The sequence below is a fragment of the Neofelis nebulosa genome, chromosome X (assembly GCF_028018385.1).
Source record: "Neofelis nebulosa isolate mNeoNeb1 chromosome X, mNeoNeb1.pri, whole genome shotgun sequence".
Lineage (NCBI taxonomy): Eukaryota > Metazoa > Chordata > Mammalia > Carnivora > Felidae > Neofelis > Neofelis nebulosa.
In genome coordinates, this window is record NC_080800.1 from 98,477,274 (window position 1) to 98,488,868 (window position 11,595).

Below are 11,595 nucleotides of genomic sequence, written 5' to 3' on the forward strand. Positions count from 1 at the left end.
CAGTTTTTGTTTATTTGGGAAGACCTTTATCTCTCCTTCTATTCTAAATGACAGACTTGCTGGATAAAGGATTCTCGGCTACATATTTTTTCTGTTTAGCACACTGAAGATATCGTGCCAAGCCTTTCTGACCTGCCAAGTTTCAAAGGAGAGATCAGTCACGAGTCTTATAGGTCTCCCTTTATATGTGAGGGCACATTTATCCCTTGCTGCTTTCAGAATTTTCTCTTTATCCTTGTATTTTGCCAGTTTCACTATGATATGTCGTGCAGAAGATCGATTCAAGTTACGTCTGAAGGGAGTTCTCTGTGCCTCTTGGATTTCAATGCCTTTTTCCTTCCCCAGTTCAGGGAAGTTTTCAGCTATAATTTCTTCAAGTACCCCTTCAGCACCTTTCCCTCTCTCTTCCTCCTCTGGGATACCAATTATGCGTATATTATTTCTTTTTAGTGTATCACTTAGTTCTCTAATTTTCCCCTCATACTCCTGGATTTTTTTATCTCTCTTTCTTTCAGCTTCCTCTTTCTCCATAACTTTATCTTCTAGTTCACCTATTCTCTCCTCTGCCTCTTCAATCCGAGCCGTGGTGGTTTCCATTTTGTTTTGCATTTCTTTCAAAGCGTTTTTCAGCTCCTTGTGACTGTTCCTTAGTCCCTTGATCTCTGTAGCAAGAGATTCTCTGCTGTCCTGTATACTGTTTTCAAGCCCAGCGATTAATTTTATGACTATTATTCTAAATTCACTTTCTGTTATATTATTTAAATCCTTTTTGATCAGTTCATTAGCTGTTGTTATTTCCTGGAGATTCTTCTGAGGGGAATTCTTCCGTTTGGTCATTTTGGATAGTCCCTGGAGCGGTGAGGACCTGCAGGGCACTTCCCCTGTGCTGTGGTGTATAACTGGAGTTGGTGGGCGGGGCCGCAGTCAGACCTGATGTCTGCCCCCAGCCCACCGCTGGGGCCACAGTCAGACTGGTGAGTGCCTTCTCTTCCCCTCTCCTAGGGGCGGGATTCACTGTGGGGTGGCGTGGCCCGTCTGGGCTACTTGCACACTGCCAGGCTTGTGGTGCTGGGGATCTGGCGTATTAGCTGGGGTGGGTAGGCAAGGTGCACGGGGGCGGGAGGGGCAGGCTTAGCTCGCTTCTCCTTAGGTGATCCACTTCAGGAGGGGCCCTGTGGCAGCGGGAGGGAGTCAGATCCGCTGCCGGAGGTTTGGCTCCGCAGAAGCACAGAGTTGGGTGTTTGCGCGGAGCGTGCAAGTTCCCTGGCAGGAACTGGTTCTCTTTGGGATTTTGGCCGGGGGATGGGCGGGGGAGATGGCGCTGGCGAGCGCCTTTGTTCCCCGCCAAGCTGAGCTCTGCAGTCCGGGGGCTCAGCAGCTCTCCCTCCCTTTGTCCTCCAGCCTTCCCGCTTTCTGAGCAGAGCTGTCAACTTCTGACCTCCCAGACGCTAAGTCGCGCTTGCTGTCGGAACACAGTCCGTCCGGCCCCTCCGCTTTTGCCAGCCCGACTCGGGGGCTCTGCTTGGCCGGCGAGCCGCCCCTCCGCCCCGGCTCCCTCCCGCCAGTCCGTGGAGCGCGCACCGCCTCGCCGCCCTTCCTACCCTCTTCCGTGGGCCTCTCGTCTGCGCTTGGCTCCGGAGACTCCGTTCTGCTGATCCTCTGGCGGTTTTCTGGGTTCTTTAGGCAGGTGTAGGTGGAATCTAAGTGATCAGCAGGACGCGCGGTGAGCCCAGCGTCCTCCTACGCCGCCATCTTCCGGAACTCTGAAGAAAGTTTTTCTGACGTGAAGGAGAGATGTTGGGAAGTTGCCAGAAGGAGAATGCAAAGTCCAGAGGAATTTTTTTTTGGTATTAAAGAATTTTTTTAAGTTTATTTATTTGGGGGGGGGCAGAGAGAGAGGGAGGGAATCCCAAGCAGGCCCCGCACTCTCAGCGCGCAGAGCCCGACGTGGGGCTCAAACTCGAGAACTGTGAGATCAGGACCTTAGCTGAAATCACCAGAGCCACCCGGGCCCCCTAGTGTTAAGGAAATTTGAATATGACTAATGTGGAGAAGGGAACTCCAGGGCACCATCCCACCCCCCAGAGCAACTACTGAGCTGGCAAAAGCTGTCAGAATCCATTTCCGGTGAATGTTGGAATTCAGCTAAAAACTCACAACAACCTCATAAGGTTTGGTGTAAAAAGAATCCACTGCTTTGTGGTGTGGGGGCTCAAGGTGAGCCACCCCAAGATATGCCACAGTGAATAAACAGCCAGTGCAGGAACAACACTCTGATCCCCCTTTGTCTCCAGAAAGTGGGGAATAAATCTCCCATGTGAAAGGTACCCTCTCTGCACCAGGAGGTAGAGAAACATCTTTAACATCAGAGACAGGGAAGTCAGGGCCCAAGAAGTCTATGTAAACAAACCTTGTAACTTTGACTAATTTACTACCCCAGCCCAAATTTTGTTTGGAATTCCTTACTAAGTGAAGTTCCCAAACAGAAGTTTTCTTTGTCCTGTTGATCCCTCACAAATGTATCGTTTCTTTGTGTGAACAGTATAAATGCTACCTGCCTTGATCATTTCTTTTAAGTTTGTTTATTTTTGAGAGAGAGAGAGAGTGCAAGGGAGGGGCAGAGAGAGGGGGAGACACAGAATCTGAAGCAGGCTCCAAGCTCCGAGCTGTCAGCACAGAGCCCGACGCGGGGCTTGAACCCACGAACCGTGAGATCATGACCTGAGCTGAAGTCCAATGCTCAACCGACTGAGCCGCCCAGGTGCCCCTGCCTTGATCATTTCTTAGGTCCTGCATCTTTGAGGCCTCCATACATATGAATTAAACTTGATTTTCTCTTGTTAATCTGTCTCATGGCAATTTAATTCTTAAGACTGCCTAGAAGAATTTGGAAGTCTAGAGGCAAATTCTTCCTCCCCGACAGTGGTAAGAGAACACTTTGGTGTTTCAAACTGTCTGCCTACCATCCCTCACACCCCAGACTTGCAGTGGCCTTGAGGATGGGAGGCCCGCACTCCTGGTACTAGAAGGAGCAGTATGGACCTTATTCTCAAAGGATTGTGGTTCCGGGTCTTCTCCACTCTGCCGGCTCCCTCAAGGACTGGCATGGTGTTTTGCCTTGTTTTGTCCGACTAGGAGCGAACCCTGGGCCGAGGCTGCTTGCTCAAAGCGTTTAAAGGCACAAGCACTGGCCACAGCATCCTGGGGCAAGAGACAACAGTCAGGACAAGCAACAGACAAGAGTGGGAAACACAAGCTTGAGAAAATGTAGATGGAAGAACAAAGGCTTTGAAAAGATCTCAGGTATACAGAGGAATCAAGAAGGTCATGTGCTAGCCACATGCTCAGAAACAGCGGAGAGGACCACAAGCTTTCACTTCCGGATGGCTCTCAGGCTCTGTGCAAGCAGGAAGTAAGAGAGAAGGCAGACTTGTGAATAGTCTGGCTAAGCACTGAAGAAAAGCATAGCACAGACGCGATCCCCAAACACTGGGAGAGTATTACGTCTCCTTTTTCTTTTTTTGTCTTGCTTTTTTGAAGTAGAGTTGGCATATGATATTATATTAGCTTCAGGAGTACAACACAGTGATTCAACTTTATATACATTACGAAATGCTCACGACTGTGAGTGTAGTTAACAGCTGTCACCGCATACAATTATCACATGATTATTGCCTGTATCCCCTGTGATGTACTTCTCATCACCCTGAATTACTTGTTTAATCACTGGAAACACGTACCTTTTATTTATTTATTTTTTAAATACTTATTTTGGAGAGAGAGAGACAGGCAGAGAGAGAGGGAGACAGAGGACGAAAGCAGGCTTTACACTGTCAGTGCAGAGCCTGGTGCAGAACTCAAACTCACAAACTGAGATCATGACCTGAGCTGAAGTTAGACACTTAACTGACTGAGCCACCCAGGCCCCCCAGAAACCTGTACCTTTTAATCCCCTTCTCCCATTTTGTCTATCGCCCCATCTTCCTCCCCTCTGGCAACCACCAGTTTGTTCTGTTTCTGGGTTTTTTTGTGTGTGTGTTGTCTGTTTTGTTTAAGATTCCACATGTAAGTGAAATCATACAGTTATTTGTCTTTGGGTGTCTGACTTACTTAATTTAGCATAATATCCTCTAGGTCCATCCATGTTGTCACGAATGGCAAGATTTTATTCTTTATCTTTTAGATTTTAACATTTATTTACTTTTGAGAGACAGAGAGAGATAGAGCATGAGCAGGGGAGGGGCAGAGAGAGAGGGAGACACAGAATCCGAAGCAGGCTCCAGGCTCTGAGCTGTCAGCACAGAGTCCGTCGTGGGGCTTGAACTCATAAACTGCAAGATCATGACCTGAGCTGAAGTCAGACACTTAACCAACTGAGCCACCAGGCACCCCATTTTTTTTTTTTTTTTTTAGAAGCGAGGCAAGATTTTATTCACGGCTGGGCCAAACCTGATCTCCTGATCTTAAGGAGAAAAGTGCAGAGAATGGCCCCCTATTTTTTTAAGTTCATTTTATTTATTTATTTTGAAAGAGAGAGAGAGCATGAGTGGGTAAGGGGCAGAGAGAGAGGGGGAGACAGAGAGAGAGAAAGAGAGAGAGAGAGAGAGAGAGAGAGAGAGAGAGAGAGAGAGAGAGATTGAGAATTCCAGGCAGGCTCCATACCTGTCAGTGCAGAGCCTGACATGGGGCTCAAACCCACGAACCATGAGATCATGACCTGAGCATAAGATGGACGCTTTTAACCAACTGAGCCACTCAGGTGACCCAGCAAGATTTTAGTCTTTATATGGCTGAGGAATATTCCAGTGTGTCAGTGTGTGTGTGTGTGTGTGTGCGTGTGTGCATGTGTGTGTATCACATCTTCTTTATCTATTCATCTATTGATGGGCACTTAGGTTATTTCCATATCTTGGCTATTAAAAATAATGTAGTCAAATGCTCTACCCCTGAGCTATACCCCCAAATGCTACAATAAATATAGGAGTGCATATATCTTTTCAAATTAGTGTTTTTGTTTTCTTCAGCTAAATATCCAGGAGTGGAATTACTGGCTTGTAGGGTATTCTATTTTTAATTTTTAAAATTTTATTCATTCATTCACTCCCTTCATTCACTCATTCATTCATTCATTCATTTATTTATTTTGAGAGAGAGAGAGAGACAGAGTGCGAGCTGGGGAGGGGTAGAGAGAGAGGGAGACACAGAATCCGAAGCAGGCTCCAAGCTCTGAGCTGTCAGCACAGAGTCCGATGCAGGGCTTGAACTCATGAACCATAAGATCATGACCTGAGCTGAAGGTGGGCACTCAACCAACTGAGCCACCCAGGAGCCCCTCTATTTTTAATTTTTAGAGGAAACTGCACACTATTTCCCATAGTGACTGTCCCAATTTACATTCCCACCAACAATGCTCAAGGGTTCCCTTTTCTCCACATCCTCACTAACACTTCTTATTTCTTGTCTTTTTGATATTAGCCATTCTGACTGGTGTGAGGTGATTTAGGTTTGCATTTCCCTGATGATTAGTGATGTTTCATGTGTCTGTTGGCCATCTGTACGTCTTCTTTGGAAAAATGTCTAATTAGGTCCCCCGCTCATTTAATATTTTGATTGTGTCGTTTTTTGGGGTTTTTTTTTTTGTTTTTTTTTTTTTTGGTATTGAGTAGTAGGAGTTACTTATACATTTTGGATATTAATCCCTTATCAAAGATATCATTTGCAAGTATTTTTCTCCTATTCTCTTTTTCAATATTTAATTTTGAGAGAGAGAGAGAGAGAGAAAGAAAGTGAGCGGGGGAGGGGCAGAGAGGGAGACAGAGGATACGAAGCAGGCTCTCCACAGACAGCAGAGAGTCTGATGTGGGGCTTGAACTCGCAAACTGAGATCATGACCTGAGCCAAAGTTGGACGCTCTCCTATTCACTAGGTTGCCTTTTTGTTTTGTTGATCTTTATTCATTTTGAATCCAGGAATTGATGGTAAGTATTTCAAAACACTTGCTGGCCACTAAGCTAACGGAATGTAGATTTGAGTGGCTCTACGTGACAAAGAATGCAGGTGTTATGGAAAACAGTATGGAGGTTCCTCAAAAAATTAAAAATAGAAATACCATATGATTTAGTAAGTCCACTACTGGGTATTTACCCAATGAAAACAAAATACTAATTTGAAAAGATATATGTATTCCTATGTTTGCTGCAGCATTATTTACAATATCCAAGATACAGAAGCAATGTAAGTGTCCATCAATAGATGAATGGGTAAAGAAGACGCCATACACACACACACACACACACACACACACACACACAGCATGGAATATTATTCAAACCATAAAAAAGAATGAAATCTTGCCATTTGCAACAACATAGATGGACCCAGAACATATTATGTTAAGTGAAATACATCAGACAGAGGAAAGACAAATACCATGTGATTTTACTTATATATGGAATTCAAAAAACAACAAATCAGAAACAGAGTCATAAACACAGAGAACGAACTGGTGGTTGCCAGAAGGCTGGGGGTGGGGGTGGGGGACATGTGCAAAATAGGTGAATGGGGATTAAGAAGTACAAATTTCCAGTTATAAAATAAATGAGTCGGGGCACCTTGCTGGCTCAGTTGGTAAAGAATGTGACTTTTGAACTTGAGGTCATGGGTTTGAACCCCACATCTGGGGTCGAGTTTACTTAAAAATAAATAAATAAATAAATAAATAAAATAAATGAGTCATGGAGATGAAAAGTACTGCATAGGGAATACAGTCCATCATACTATAATAATTTTGTATGATGGCAGATGATATCTACACTTATTGTGGTGAGCATTTCATGTTGTATATAATTGTCAAATCACTAAGTTGTATAACTGAAACTAATATAATATTGCATGTCAAATATAGTGAAATTTTACTTATTTTCTTTGCATTTATTTTTATTTTTTAATACTGAAATTTAAAAAAACGAACACAGATATTGCCAAAAATAGCTTAGGAAGTCACTAAATAAGCCAACCACAGCAGCCCAAACAATTAGGAACAACAAACCTAGAAGAGGGGAGAAAACGTGTCTTCCAAAGTTGTCACATTCTAATATTCAGAGTTTCTGGTTTTTAACAAGAAATGCAAGGAACAAGAATTCTAAAATCATATGGAATTATAAGGGAATATAATAAGCCAAAATAATCTTTAAAAAGAAAATAAAAGTTGTAGGACCCTGACATCTAAATTTCAAAACTTACTACAAAGCTACAGTAATCAAAACAGCATTGTACTGGCATAAGGATAGTCATACAGATCAATGGAATAGACTTGAGGAACCAGAAACCATAAATAAACCCATACACCAATGGTCAATCGATTCTGGATAAAGGTGCCAAGATAATTCAACTGGGAAATAATTGTTCAGGAAATGATGGACAACTAGATAGCTATATGCAAAAGAATTAAGTTGGAAATATACCTCATATCATATACCAAAACTAACTGAAAATGGACAAAATACCTAAATATGAGTTAAAATTTAAAAACTCTCATATGTATAGTTATATAAAACTCTCTCTCTCTCTCTCTCTCTATATATATATATATATATATATATCCCACTATATATATAGAGAGAGACAGAGAGACAGAGTATATATATATATAGTGAGATATATATGGGGGAGAGGGAGAGAGAGAGGGAGAGAGAGAGGAAGAGGGAGTTATAAAACTATAAAACTCCTTTGCTTCAGGAGAAAAAGGAAAAACTCATGATCTTGGATTTGGCAATGGATTCTTTTTTTTTTTTTTAATGTTTATTTATTTTTGAGAGAGAGAGACAGAGCATGAGCATGAGAGGGCAGAAAAAGTGGGAGACACAGAACCCAAAGTAGGCTCCAGGTTCTGAGCTGTCAGCACAGAGCCCAAAGCATGGCTCAAACCCATGAACCATAAGATCATGACCCGAGCTGAAGTCAGATGTTTAACTGACTGAGCCACTCAGGTGTCCCAGCAATGGATTCTTCAATATGACACCAAAGCATAATAGCAACAAAAGAAAAATTACATAATCGGATTTCATCAAAATTAAGAACTTCGTGCATCAAATGACACTATTAAGATAGTGGAAAGACAACCAACACAACGAGATAAAATATTTATAAGTCATATATCTGATAAGAGTATAGTTTCCAGGGGCGCCTGGGTGGCTCAGTCCGTTAAGTGTCCAACTCTTGATTTCAGCTCAGGTCACGATCTCACGGTTTGTGAGATCCGGCCCCTCGTCTCTGCACTGACAGTACGGAGCCTGCTTGGGATTCTCTCTCTCCCTCTCTGTCTCTGTCCCTTCCCTTCTTTCTCTCTCAAATCAATAAACTTAAGAAAAAAAACCCTTAAAAATGAGTAGTTTCCAGGATACATAAAGAATCCTTACAACTCAGCAGTGAAAAAATAAACCACCAAATTAAATGAGTAGATGTTTTTTTCCCAAGAATATGTACAAATGGCCAACAAGCATGACAAGATGCTCGATATCATTCGTCGTTAGGGAAATGTAAATCAAAGCCACAACGAGATACCGTCTCACATCCACTAGGATGTCTGTAATTTAAAAAATGGGATATAAGAAGTGTTGGTGAGGATGTGAAGAAACAGGAGCCCCCGCACGTGGCAAGTGGTAATGTAAAATGGTACAGTTGTTATATTTGACAGTTCCTCGAAAATTCAAACATAGAATTGCCTTGTGACCCAGCAATTCCAATTCTACGTATATACGTTAAAGAATCGAAAATGGGTTTTCAAACAAATAATTGTACATGAATGTAGATAGAAGCACTATTTACAACAGCCAAAAGGTGGAAATAACCCAAATTTCCATCCACTGAGGAATGGATAAACAAAATGTGGCATATTCACATAATGGACTGTTATTCAACTCAAAACCGGAATGAAGTACTAATACTTGCTACAAACTGGATGAACCTCAAAAACATTACGCTGTGAAAGAAGTCAGACACAGAAGGTCACATATTTTATGATTCCATAAATATTAAATATCCAGAAGAGGCAAATTCATAGAGACAGGAAGCAGACTAGAAGCTGCCAGGGGCTGGAGGAGGGAGGAATTGGGGGAATGATGGCCAAATGAATAAGGGGTTTCATTTTGGGGTGATGCATAAGCTTGGAAACTAGACGGTGGTCATGGTGGCAGAATATTGTGAATTAGGGCGCCTGAGTGGCTCAGTCGGTTGAGTGTCCGACCGGGCTCAGGTCATGATTTCACGGTTCGAGTTCGAACCCCACTGTCAATGCAGAGCCCGCTTTACATCTCTGTCCTCCTCTCTCTGTCTCTACCTCTCCCCTGCTCATGTGCTCTCTCTCTCTCTCTCAAAAATAAATAAACATTGAAAAAAAAAGGGAACATTGTGGATGCACTAAATGCCACTGAATCGTACACTTTAAAGTGGGTACTTTTGTTATTTGAATTTTACCACGACTTTTAAAAAAGATATAAGGGGAAAATAATCATTATGGAAAGACTGTGATAAAGGGCACAAGTGGCCGAAGACGTGGGACAAGGCATCAGTTTGAAGCTCATAGGCCTCTTGTATGTACTATGCTCCCCCAATTCAATCCCACTCTCCTGAAAATCTAGATTATTGTCTGGGCACATACTGATGAAATGGGCAATAATAGAATGAACACTGAGAAAGAAAGCCTGAAGGTATAAAGGGTCAAAATCTAAAAGTAGGTCATTAATCCCTTTGTATTTTTTGTTCTTCCTGAAATTGGTTTCAAATTTTGAATTGTGGGAGGCTTGATGGTATTTTTTCCCCCTGTGGATAAATAAGGTCTAATATCCAGATTTCAAGATCAGGTAGAACTTAAAACCATATGCTACTTTTGGCCTTAAGTTTTTTCCACTGAAATGAATGCAGATACTGCCAAGTAAGACTTTGAATGAGCACTGAAAACGTGACCTGTGTCAAGGCACCATTCCATCTAAGGTCTCATGGTAGTTAAATCCCTTAGGATAGTGATGAGGACCCATGAAGCCAGATATTACAATTACAAACAGCCAGTTTGATTATCGAATCACCACATTGTGCACCAGAGACGAATACAAGATTGTACATCAACTAAACTTTAAGAGTAATACTTTTTTTAAAGAAATTAAATTAAATTAAAAACACCCAGTTTTCCTCTGGCATCTGACACTATTAAAATACGCAAAAAAGAATAATAAAAAGAATACATTGATCTCCATCAAGGAACATACTTGGAAGTGGATTCAAAAATTGCTATTGAGACTGCAGATCTAGACAGTAGCCCAGTGAGTCTGGAATCCTCCCACCTGAGAAGATGGCTAATCCTTCTTGACAGGAACGCAGGGATTATGCAGTAACCTTAGCAAGGCGGGCTGAAGAGGTGGTTATTCAAGCTCTAAAAAGTGAAATGAATGTTATGGTTCAAAGTTTCCCATTGACTTGCTCTCTGAAACTAAACAAAAAACTGGGGGGGGGGGGATGCTTATCTGTTTTTCCTCAAACCTGGCTTTTTAATTTCATAGCCACTGGATTCTATTCAGGTTCTAAATAGTCCTTGATGGTCCTTGGCTTATCAAATTCAAAAATAAAACTGTCCTGGCATCAGATATTTTAACACTTTAATTTACTGTTTAGCCTTGTCCCTTGGCACGTGAACAGACTGTTAAGTGTTATTACAGTCTCACGTGAGCCTTGCGTTTGATAACACGTAAAGTGAACCGACAAAATTTTCACGGAAGAGGTGATTTTATTGTTGTGTACATTTAATATATATGATACAAAGATCTGACTATTGTAATTACTGATTTGGACCACAGGTCATGTGTAGTAAAAACGTTTCATACTGTTAAAGAAAAAAATTGCTATTTACACGCAAGGATCCTGGGGTCAGAAACGACGATGGTGCCCAGACAGCTCCTGCAAACACACCTGCCCGGGGAGATGTAGGATGGGCTTGCGGAGCCTGGGTGGAAGGCCCACGGCTACAGACCCAGGCCGCCCGGGTCCCGGCGGGGAAGAAGAAGGTGAGTCACGGCGGCGGCTACGCAGACAGCCTGCGGCTTCGCGGCGCTGGGGGAGGGGCGGGGGGCGGGGGACCGGCCTCGATGGGAGCCTACGCTTCCGCCAACCAGAGGCCACGGCCTGGAACCATCGCCACCGCGGGGGGGGGGGGGTGGCCCCCGATATCAGATCCGGGAGATCCGCGACGCCCCGGCTCACAGACCCCGCTGCGGCGCCACAACCCAAACCTGGGGGACGGGGGGAGACATTTTGGGTGCACCGGCGAAACTCGTCCCCGGGGCCGGGGTCGTCCTGGCAACGAGAAGGGCTGTGTGTGCCAGTGTAAACAACCCGATCGGGCACCAGGTGCACGGTCTCGGTTCCGCAGGAGCCCCTCCGCCACCCCAAGTCCGAGGGGACAAAGACCCAGGTCCTTTCTCAGCTGCGGACTTGAAATGACCGCACGCGAGGGCGGCGGGCCATAGGAAGGATTTCGCGGAAAGGTGCCGGGCAGCTGCGAGCTGGGGGCCGAGCGATGCCGGGCCCTGCACCCCTGGGGAGTGG

At 43.8% G+C, this 11,595-nt stretch overlaps 1 long non-coding RNA gene across 4 annotated transcripts in view; it reads right to left on the bottom strand.

Moving 5' to 3' along the window:
• Nucleotides 1-11,211, bottom strand: part of LOC131502823 (uncharacterized) — a 50,310-nt gene extending 39,099 nt beyond the window's left edge. For all 4 annotated transcript variants that reach the window (XR_009257205.1, XR_009257203.1, XR_009257206.1 and 1 more), the window contains exons 1-2: nucleotides 10,901-11,211; nucleotides 10,263-10,426 (exon numbers count right to left, since the gene is read on the bottom strand). This is a non-coding gene — a long non-coding RNA (uncharacterized LOC131502823). The remainder of the gene's footprint in view (nucleotides 1-10,262; nucleotides 10,427-10,900) is intronic.
• Nucleotides 11,212-11,595: the final 384 nt, after the last annotated feature.